Source organism: Eulemur rufifrons, chromosome 12, assembly GCF_041146395.1.
Source record: "Eulemur rufifrons isolate Redbay chromosome 12, OSU_ERuf_1, whole genome shotgun sequence".
Taxonomy (NCBI): domain Eukaryota; kingdom Metazoa; phylum Chordata; class Mammalia; order Primates; family Lemuridae; genus Eulemur; species Eulemur rufifrons.
This window is the reverse complement of record NC_090994.1, coordinates 17,924,448-17,936,503: the sequence shown is the minus strand read 5'-3', so window position 1 is coordinate 17,936,503 and position 12,056 is coordinate 17,924,448. Positions and strand designations below refer to the sequence as shown.

Here is a 12,056-nt window from a genome sequence, read left to right as displayed (position 1 = left end):
TGATGAGTTTCATGGAAGCCAGTGGAAGGGAAGCAGACTGTACACTATAGGGAAAGTATTGCGGGTCTGAGTGGCCCTTGGTGACATGTCCGCATATGGGATGCTTCCTGACCAAAGGCCGTAGGGAGCTCACAGCTAGAAGGCAGAGCTGCAGATACTGACAAGCTTTCCGAGGCTGGTGGGACTTTTGTGAGACATTCAACAATGGAAATTACTCCTCTAATTAGGGATGATGACCTCATGCCTATGTCTGGAACCACTCGGGTTCCAAAAGTGTGTGCGTGGAAGGCAATTCTGGTTGCTAATTTTAGTTGTTTCAGGTGGAGCTGGGTTTTAAACGACATACGAACAACGGTTAATTGGTTTTTTTTTTTTTTAAGAATTGGAATTTCTCAATAGCTCTACCTTTTACTTATTATTCTGTTGCTTTTACTAACAATTTTTTAGTTAATTTCTTATTTCTGTTGTAGGATATTAGCAGCACCCCGGCCTCCGCACACTCCATACCACTAGCACCCGCAAAGTCCTGACAAACAAACATGCCATCAGATACCGCCAAACGTCCCAGGGAGGGCAAAATCACTCCTAGCTGAGAACCCCCAGATCAGGGATTTTTAAAGACATGTGGGAAGGTTTCTCAGGAAAATTATAAAATCAGAGGGATGGGAAATATATGTTTTGAATTATATATCATGCTGATGAATAAAAATAACTCCGCTAGGGAATCCAAAGTGAACAAGACTACCGCACTACAATGACAGGCTGCAGACGAGATGGTAATTTCTATTCCAAATAAAGTTTCCTGCTCTGAGATGAACTTAACAGTGAAATGTCTTACTCGAAATTTAAGGACACCGAAACAAAGTTTAAAAAATTAAATAGATGCTGTTTTTAGCTTAATGCGTCACACTGTCATTCACGCTCGAGTGATGCTTACTTATTCGGGGACAGATAAAAAAACACTTCCCCTGCAATGGTGTACATACGTTACAATGACAGGGCGCAATGACTTCACATTTAATTCAATAGTAACACGTGCGTCATGGATAGAAATTAAATTCAGGAGGAGGCAGATGAGGTTCCTGGAATCAGGCATCTCAGACTTGATTTTCACCAACCATCAAAGAGCCTTTGACGTTCCACCTGGGCAGAGCTGAGCCTCATATTCACTTGAAGTGACATCATGTGTGGCTGTGCCCCCTGCAAGCAACCCAGATCCCAGCACTGAAAGATCTCACCTAGACTATTCCAACGGTCTCCTACCTTTTCCCTTGACCTGTTTCCAGAGTAGCTCCTTTAAAACAACTCTGATGCCACTTCCCCTCTATTCAAAAGCCTCCAAAGCTTCCCATTTCACTCATAGTAAAACCTTAATTCCTTTCACCTCAATGTCCATCAGTAGATGAATGGATAAGGAAAACATGGTACACATAGACAATGGAATATTATTCAGCCGTAAAAAAGAATGGAATCTTATCATTGGAAGCAATGTGGATGAGCCTGGAGGACATCATGATAAGTGAAATAAGTCAGACACAGAAAGACAAGTCAGGCATGCTCTTGCTCATATGTGGGGGCTAAAAAAACCCCTGAGCTTACAGAAGTAGAAAGTAGAATTGTGGTTATTTGAGGCTAGGAAGGGAGTAGGGGAGGAGACGATGGTAAGAGGTTGGTTAATGGATACAAAATTATAGCTGGATGGAAGGAATAAGTCCTAGTGCTCTGTAGCACTGTAGGGTGAATATGTTTAACAATAATTTAGTATATATTTTCAGAAACCTAGAAGAGAGGATTTTGAATGTTCACAACACGAAGAGATGATAAAGGTTCAAGGTGAGGGCTCTGCTAATTACCCTGATGTGATCATTACATATTGTACACACGTATTGAAATATCACTCTGTATCCCACAACTATATAAAATTATTGCATGCCAGCTAAAAAGAAAAAAGAAAAAAAGCAGAATTTATACTGTGGTCAAGGCGGCCTTAATCCTTGCTGCTCAAAGCACGGTCTGGGGACCCACAGTGGCAGAGGCATCACCAAGGAACATGGAAATGCAGACCCGTGGGCCTGCCCCAGGGCTTCTAAATCAGGGTCTGTGTTCTCGGGGGACCCCCCCGGGATGTGTGCACACAAGAGAGTTTGAGAAGCACAGTCATCCATGATCCGATTTGCAGTTACTTCTCCAACATCATCTGTCTCCTTCTACACTTCCCTTGCTCACTCTTCTGTAGCTAATTGGCCTCTTGTGGACACTCTCCCTACAGAGCACGATCCAGCCCCAGGGCTTTTGCTCTTCCACTTACTCTCTCCCTTCCGTCAGCTCCCTGCCTTCCTGTTCCCTTACTCAAGAACCTTCCCGGACCACTTCTGCACTCCCAACCTCGTCCTGCCCAGGTCACTCCACAGCCCTGCATCCTGCTTTATTTCAATCCAGGACGTTCCTCTGCACCGCCATGTTGGCTACGGGTGTCCATTCTTCTGTCTGTCTCCAGGTCCATGGGAGCAAGGACTTTGTGTGTTATTTTGCCCATTGCTGAATGCCCAGAGTCCGAACAGTACCTGGCACAAAGTAGATTGGCAATCATTGTCGACTGAATGAACAACTGGATTGTGCGGTCCCGTGAGACAAATCCCCTGGAGAGGAAGGAGGCTCCACCAGAATGTGGAGGCTGGAGCTCTCCTGATCACCAGATACTATCCTGGCCACCTCTGCCCGACATCGCATGATGCTCTCTTCGAGGCTGCCTGGAAATGAACTAGGGCCAGAGACAAGCATCTGGCTGCGGGGTAGGTTCTCTCCTCAATCGGAGGATAAGCCCAGATCAGGCAGAGGATCTGGGAACAAAGCTCGGAGATGCTGCTCCTCTTCTGACACGTGGGAGGACGAGGCTGTGCATTTAGTTTACACGATTTTTTTAAGGGGAAAACAGCCAGAGTTTTCAAAATTCATGGGATTTTTTTTTTTTCCAGAGAATGATTAATCTTTACTTCTTCTAAAAAGCAACCTGTTTATACATTTGCTGGAGGGTTTGTCTGAGAAAAATAAAATAAAATAGGGAAACTTGATTTGACACATCTGGAGCAGATGGGCATGTTTTGTTTGGCTTCCTGTGGATGTTTAAATTGGGGTTAAGATGGGGAAGATGGTAAAACCGTCTGAAAGCTCAGGTGGCTGGAAAAAGACTCGTGCAGAATATGAGAAACGGCAAAGAGTAGGATGTAGCAGCTACATCATTAGACATCTTTCGCTTTCTCTCCCTGTCAAAGCGTATGTTGTAAATGTTAATGGGAAGAAAGGTAATGAGGTTCAAGGATCAAATAGGCGGGTATAGGATTGAAGAACAATGCATGAGCAAAAAGCATTTTGCTCACATCCATTTATCACACAGCGTAACCAATGTGCCCTGGAGAACCATTAGAGAGAAGAAAATCTTCTCTCCACCTATTGCATGCTCACCTGAAACTCAATTTAAACGAAAGCTTTTCACACAATGCGTAAGTGTGTTGAGGACAAAGCCAGCCATGAGGGGAGGTTCCAAGTGCATGGCTTTGCACGGAGCAGAGAGTGTATGAGCTGCACTAAATGCAACCGCACAAAATTGAGAGCAGAGTGTAGCATTCAGCAAGGCGCTCTGGGACCTTACGCATATTTTTTAGTTCCTGAAGCACCAAAGGTGATTATAAAGTGACCCACAGTCATTGTCTTTATTCCAGTTTCTGGCTTTGGATTTTCTTTTCTTTTTTTTTTTTTTTTTTTATGCCCCCCCCCCCCCCCGCCCCAGCCATATGTACAAATTGTAGGCATTCAGTGTTCAATTCTAAGGGGTGTTTGGGAAAAAGAACATGAAGACATTAACCCCTCAGTTTTGGAAGAGCAATACTTAGTTTTCACGCATAAAACTATTATTGATGATTATGTTTTGTTCTACAGACAGGAGATGACTTTGGGTATAAACCGTGGATTAATTTTCATGCTTTAGAAAAATGCCAATGCAAACAAGTTTAAAGTTATTAGCCAACAAATTCAACCTATTCACGATTCTGTGAGCAATCGTAAAATAGTAAAAACATCAATCTTTAAAGGTCCTTTCAAGTTCCCGAATCATCACAAACTACTTAAAAGGCAATGTTCTCATGGCTGCCAATTTTTCAAGAATAAAATGTAATGGTTAGGAATTTAAAACCAACTTATATCACATTTCAAGATGCTGCTTTTAAAAAAAAATGTATGCAGGGACTCCAAGGTACCACCTAATTCTTAAATCTCTCGAATCTCTCAATTGGTGCTTTCATTAGACATGGACCACCCAACAACTGCAACTATTCTCTGCAATTAGACAGCAATACTTCTATGATTTAAGTTTTCCACCCAAAATAACCTGCCTTCCACTTTTAAACATATATTAAATGACTTTTCTGATAACAAGAAGAGTAAACAAATCGTGGTTTACAAATAAAGTAGGCAGTACCTTTACGTCTCTCTTTGGAAGACATAAAGGTACTGACATTTTTTTTCTCTTTTTATTGGTTTTTGTGCCAGAAAAAATAACTGCAAGTATTCCAAAAATTGGGAGGGGGTTGGGAACGTAATAGCCTTTCTAAATTACTTCCAAAAAAATTTTAAATGATGAGCTTTTGGACCAGAAAAGACTCAGAAAGAAAAACAAACCTAAATCTGCCCCCCAACCACAAAGCACATATGCAACTCATAGCAGAGGATGTGTGCATGAATATATGAGCGTGGAATTTGGCCACAACCGGGCTGATAACATGCTTCATCAAACGGTTCATCATTCTGCCTCTATGGATCTTGTCTTCTGACTTTGGCAAATGTATGGAGAAAAGAACACAGATTCAGCCAACTAATTCTGGACTCTATCAACAGTTTCATTATTTTGTCAATCAAAATGCAAACCTCCAGTCCTCCACGCTTGAAGAAATATGCTTCCTTTCGATGGAAAATTTACCTTCAACCTTTTTCTTCCCCCAAATACTTTGATAAAAAAGGCTTAATAGGTGTTTCTAGTTTGGATGAAGGAAATTGATGTATTTTACTGGGACCCACTAATATTTTGGTATGGATCTCGGAGATAAGAGTTATCCCTTGAAACACGGTCCAAAAGGTATATTGACATTTTGATCAATAATGGATGGCCCCTGGGACACAAGGCAGGTGAGTTACAGGCCAATTTATGTGAAGAACTCTCATGGCTCCGTATTAGCCTGGTGTCCCCAGCAGCCCAGACCCCCTCTCAATGTCCTCTCAGCTGTCTCCTGGCACCTGCCTCAAATGGAAACACACCTGTATGTGTACCACTCCCTCAGTGTCCTGCTTTCTGAGACTGGTGATCTATAATAACTGATCCTAACAAAAATATCACCAGCCAGTGTTATGGACTGAATGTTTATATCTGACCCACTCCCACCCCAAATTCATGTGTTGAAGCCCCAACTCCCAATGTGATGATATTTGGAGGTGGGGCCTTTGGGAGGTAATTGGGTTTAGATGAGGTCAGGAGGGTAGGGCTCTCATGATGGGATTCAGTGTTCCTATAAGAAGAGGAAGAAACTGGAGCTCACTCTCTGTCCGCCATGTGAGAAAACAGGGAAATATTTGCAAGCCAGGAAAAGAGACTTTCCCAGACCCCCAACCATGCCGGCTGACACTCTGATCTTGGACTTACAGCCTCCAGAACTGTAAGATATAAAGGTCTTTGTTTAATCCACACAGTTTATGGTATTTTGTTACACAGCCTGAGCTGACTAAGATAGTCCCTACTGCAGGAAAAATGGAAGTTTAATATTGGAAGCCTGAAAACACAATGCTCTAATGTGAGTGAATGGATAAATGAATCAAAGGTTGAAGTTTACTCGGGAAGGCTGGCTGACGAGGAAAAACAGCCCTTCCAATCAGCCCTTAAAATGATGCCTCTGCCTGGACTGCGTCTGAGCCCAGTTAGTTTTCTAGAAGGAGGCCGTGCGGGGTGCATGTGTGCAAACCAACTCCCAGAGAGTGGCTTTGACTTTCTGGGAACAGACCCCAAATCCAGTCCACCCAAAGAGCCAGACTATAGGAGATCCGTCTACAAGCGCAGCTGAGCTACAAGCCTTTGGTGCAGGGATTCACCACGCTATACCATGGATCTCTGCCAGTGTGAAATGCCAACAAAATAAGGACCTTTTGTCCACATTTAAACAAGGAAATGCAAGGTTCACCATGAACATCGTAACTTGCTTGAGAGAAATTTTTATATGGGAGCAAAAGGAATGTGTTCTCAAAATAAAGAATTTATCCCACTCTTTTGGGGGATTTGCATGGGGACAAATGTCCAGTCTCTTCTTATCCTTCTCTATCTGTCCCTCTTCTCTGAATCTGCCTATCATTGCATCAGTCCCAAATTTTCATACTTTCATTTCTTTAGCCATTTTTGAATAATTTACTCTATTGTTAATCAAGTTTGAGGATGCTTGAAGAAGGAACCCCTGGGAGACAAGGTTTGGTATAAAACTTCAATCTCTTCTTTCTCTTCAGCTCTACTTTCCAATGACTGACTTTTGGGAAGAATATTTCAGCCCATGGCAAATATATCTGCACTATGTTTGGAAACTTCTCTGATTTAGGAAGATCTAGGGCGGAGGCAAGGCTAAAAAGGAAAAGAAAACACGTGGGATTCTGACAAGAGGGAGAAAGGAAAAAGCTGTAGGAAAAAAGGGTAGAGAGAGACCCCCAAAAACATTTCACTTATTTTACATTGTTCTAGAACTGGTCTTAGCCCAAAATACAAAGACCTACTTTAACTTAGGGGTAGTGACAAGGAAGAAGGAGGAAAATAAAATCAAAGGTGGAGATGAGAGATAGAATATCTGTGATAAGGATCTAGATTGTATTGATAAATGTTTGGCAACTGCATCACAACTTCTTTTAAAAAAGGAGAGAGCCTATTATTCGCCCTCGCTTTCAAGATGGCGCCTGCAGAGCTCTGGGGCTGGAGGGGACCGGCTCCCCGGCAATTCTGTATCCCCCATAACAATAAGATGAAATAAAAAAAAAAAAAAAAAAGAAAGAAAAGAAAAGAAAAAACAGAGGCAATGATGACAATAGATATGTCTTTCAAGAAATGTCACTGTAAATGGGTTCAGGGATTGAAGCTATTATTTTGTGGAAGCTGGGTCAAGAGGAAATGTTTTGTTCTAAGATGGGATATATCACAGCATGTTTCTATAGAGTATGCTTGTATGCAGCATATTGTCGCAATAAAATTAAACCTGACTTTATCTAAAGGTTCTACCTAACTGAATTTTAGTGCTGAATAACACCAAGACTTTAACTGATTTGGGATAGTCACCATATATATAGTGGCAAAATGAATGTTAAAAAATAAACAAACAGCTAAGATGAGAGACGATGCCAGGCAACCAGAGTCATCCACAAGCTAAATGACTGGTGCCCACACACTAGTCTTTCAACAAATGTTTTTGGACATGTTTATTCAAAGTTGTGAATACCAATGATTTCCTATGAATGCATTACAATTGTCAGACGATGGGTGGATTTACTCTCTATTTTCCAAACCATCTGTAATATTTCTGTATGAGGTTTCAACAAAAAGTGATGATACTAAACATTATACTGTAAAAGATAAATAAAACCTTTGCTGCCCAAAAAAAATAAATAAATAAATAAAAAATAAAAACGGAGAGAGAAAAACAAACATTCGTAGCATTTGTTTCCAGCGTTTGCTGATTTCTGTGGTATAAATGTTCTCAACTAGGCCAACTACCAACATGGTGTCAGTGAATGTGCATTTGGAAGACATGCATGGAACTGGGCAAATCCACTCTACCCAAGTCAACTTAGACCTTCATGTCAGAATTGGTGATCCCAGAGGAACAGTAGAGGGCAGAGATGACATGTTGAAACCCTACCCTGTAGTATATATTAAAATATGCTTCAAACAATGGCCACTTTTTGAAGATGAAATTTTGAATTTCCCTGCTTTTGCCTGACGAATGCTCATGCAAATTTGTGTCATCCTCTGATCTCGTTATGTCCCAATTTTGAATAGCTTATTTTTTATTTCATTTTGTTAAGTAAATGAAAAAATTCCTGCTACATAAGAATGAGAAGCTGCAAATTAAATACATAAACCAAAGAATCCATAGGAATGCTGCTTGTATCTCCCATAATTCACAATTCTGCAGCACCTCTGCTCAGAGCTTGGGACAGCCCTTCCTGATGACTTAGAAAATTATTATTAGTTTTTATTTCTGAGCGTTCACAACCTCATACCGCACTCTGCTAACAGATGCACTTAACAAAATGTCCCATTACCTTAAATCACTGGACATGCAAAGCAAGTCAGTCAGCATTGCTACTTACATCAAACCTGGTTTCCATTTTATTCTGATGCCTCCATAGCATACTAAAATGTTCAGAATCACAGTGGCATTTAACATAATGATGGATTTTGTGTTTGAGTATTCCATAGTTATTTTGAGATTGTTGTGTATACATATTTATGTATGAAAAGCAGATGTTATATTTCTTGATAAGCCCCACATTCTAATCATTTATGAGGGATAGAGGGCAAGTGCTCTGGATATAAATTACATTCGAATCGCTTCTGGTTTTCATGCGACTGAGGCTATGGTTGTTACACTGCTCCTCGTGCAAAGGATGCATATTGTTGTTAAAAACTTCATTATAAGAGAAAGAAATAAGTTCTCAACAGACACTTGTTTTCTGCCAATCTGCTTGTATCAATGAATCAATTAATTATGTCACATCTTGAGAGAGAATTCCCTTCTTCTGCTTTCCAATGGCATGGAAGACCATGGCATTATGATCCCACAAAGCAAACTCATTCACTTTTCCCATGACAGTTTCACTTCAAAAGCTTCCAGACTGGCTCTAACCCAGAGAGTTCCTCTCCCTTCTCAGGTGACCTGGTCATCGGATTCCAGAATTGTCCACTGGGTCCCGGCTCTAGGAGGCACAGGGAGGCTGCTGGGCCATCATCGCTCCTCATGGACCTGGAAGTCCTACGCTACGGTGAGACCACAGCAAATCAGAAGCATCATCTCTGAGAAAACGGCCACCAACAAGGTATTAATAATAAAAATCACTAGTAGGTTATAATAGGAAGCATTCATATTTCTCAGGAATTCGCAGACTTTAAAAAATATTTTTTTTATGTTAAAATTTTTTTATTTTTGAGATGGGGGTCTTTCCCTGTCACATGGCCTGGAGTGTAGTGGCATGATCATAGCTCACAGCAACCTCAAACTCCTGGGCTCAAGCGATTCCTCCTGCTTTTGCCTCCTGAGTAGCTGGGACTACAGGCGCGTGCCACCACACCCGGCTAATTTTTCTATTTTTTTATAAGGGACGGGCTCTCACTCTTGCTCAGGCTGGTCTTGAACTCCTGGCCTCAAGCAATCCTCCCACCTCAGCCTCCCAAAGTACTAGGATCACAGGCGTGAGCCACCACGCCCAGCCTCACAGACTTTTTTGTAAGTAGTATATAAAAGGACTCCATAGGGAGCCCTGATCTATAGTTGCAGGAATTTAGAATTATTCCATTATCTCTAGCACTGATTGGCCTATCTGAAAACACAACTTGACCCTCCTTCACTTTATTTCCAAATAGATAATCTTTTCCAATTCTTTTGATTATTAAGATATTTATAAGAAAAGACAAAAATGAGTATTTTGCAAGGCATTTAAAAAGACATCAGTATCTCTGATACTGTGCTAATAATTGGCATATTTAATAAATACATGGAGAAAGAAGGAAAGAAAGGAGAATGGAAGGAAAGAAGTGAGAGGGAGAAAAAGGAAGGAGGGATGTATGGATTAGGTAAAATGTGATTTTTTTTTTAAGCTTCTGAAGTAAATTGTCTACTGTGTATGGTCCCATGAGCTAAGTCATTCTCCAGGCCTTCTAGAGTATTTCACTAAGTATGTGATTTGTGCCTGTCGTTTAGCTGATATTCTAATACCATCATACCCTGAGGGATGGGGCTGTAACTTTCTCCTCGTTGGCCCTTTTCTAGGGACTTGCCCAGGGCTGGTCAAGTCACAGCCTCACAAAGACTTGACGCATCGATGACGGATGCCGAGGACCATACCCTAAAACCCAGGGCATGGTGTGTAGAGAAACTGCTGAAGGAAACACCTTGGGAACCCCTGAAACTGTGCTGAAGATTGGCCTCTTAAGAACTACCCCACATCATTAAGGATTCTGTTTTCTAAAAACCTTTTTTAACAATCCCTTGCCCCATGATTAAGCTTAAATGCACACACATACGTATGGATGGACACGTGTACAAACACATACATGTATGCACTAAAAGAGAGAAGGGCAGAGGCCATCAGCATGTAGAAAGTTTAAATTTATCTTTAATACCCAGATCCTGGGGAAATAAAAGAGTGAAACAGATCAGCATAAATCTTCACTATCCATACAGTGTCCATCAATATTGAAAAACAAATCCACCTACCTGATAATGGCAGATTACTTTTTTATACAGTATATCAGTTTTTTATTGCTGTATCACCAGTTACGACACATATAGCCACTTTAATCAACACGCATTTATCATCCCACAGTTTGTGGGTGTGGCTTAGGAGTCCTAACGCAGTTAAACTTGTTCTTTTGCTTAGGGGCTCACAAAACTGCAATCAAAGTGCTGGCTAGGGCTGAAGTCTCATTTGAGGCTCAAATGGGAAAGGATCTGTTTCCAAGACCATTCAGATTGTCGGCATACTTCACCTCTTCGGTGGCTGTCAGCTAGAAGCTGCCCTCAATTCTTAGAGGTCACCTGCAGTTCTTTGCCATGGAGGGTTCCCCAACATAGCCACTTGTTTCCTCAAAGCCAACAAGGCAGGGGATGACTCCAGCAAGACATGCATGACAATGACAATCTAGTGTAATGTAACCATGCACTCACATCCATCTGGTCAACTCTGCTGTGTATTCTGTTGGTAAGAAACAAGTCAAAGGTCCCGCTCACATTCATACAAGAGAGTGAACAACAGGAGTCAGGGATCAAAGACACCATGTCAAGAATCTGTCTACCATAGTAAGCCATGAACTTGAACTTTCCTCCAAAATTCCATGGCAAAATGCTTCACAGTTCTGTATGAAACTGGTGCATAAACAGAGGTGTGACAGAATGAAGGGATGAACATCAGCCTCATTTTAGAAGACTAGGAAAAAAAATCTATGCCTAGAACTGAGATTATATGAATTATCCATAAACAAAAGACCAACAGAAGCCAAACCAGAAAGCATCACAACACATGTCTCTGATATAATCCTGTGCAACAGAAATTCAGGCAATTCTTGACCTCTTAGGGTGTTCCCTGTCATGAAGTCTGCGCTTTATCTTCATTTAGAACAAGAAGTTTGGACTCATTGTCTTCTAGATTGAAAGGGAGTCTTACTTTTATTCTTAATTGTATTTGATATCCAGTGTTCCTCTCAGAAAAGATCAGTCCCTTCTTTGCATGTGGCAAATGAGAAAGCTCATTTTGAAAGAGACAACTACATCCACACTGGGGGAAAAGGTTACGTGTTCCAATTGCTTTATCTTCAGTGGAATTAAATGGCACGCTTCCCCAAAGAGCAGTGAATTCTTGGCTGTCTTAGCCTCACTGACACCATATTATCTTTTACAATGGAATTACAAAATGTGGTTTGCAGACCATTGTCTGGGACACTTCATTTTACATCACAGTGTATAACGGATGGGAAGAATGTCTTCTTAAGAAGCACTATTCTTTCCCTATTTTGGGGCTACAATGTCATGCTTTGATAGTCTTCAGATCTGCAGATACATTATATTTTTAACAATAAGATCCTACTGAGCTGAAACACTATCATTTTTGTACCTCTTAGCACTTAACCTTCATGCTTTTGATAGCTCTTCCTGTTCTGACGGCACCCTTCCTCAACAGTCCTCTCTCCAAAACTAGGAAACCCATCTTCCTTGAAAAATATCTTCCAACTATATCCACAGTAGTGTGAGGAAATCAAAAATCAGGAG

At 41.2% G+C, this 12,056-nt stretch overlaps 1 protein-coding gene across 1 annotated transcript in view; it reads right to left on the bottom strand.

Moving 5' to 3' along the window:
* NRG1 (neuregulin 1) overlaps positions 1-12,056 on the bottom strand; it is a 983,723-nt gene that overhangs the window by 434,686 nt on the left and 536,981 nt on the right. The gene's annotated exons all lie outside the window — the stretch shown is intronic.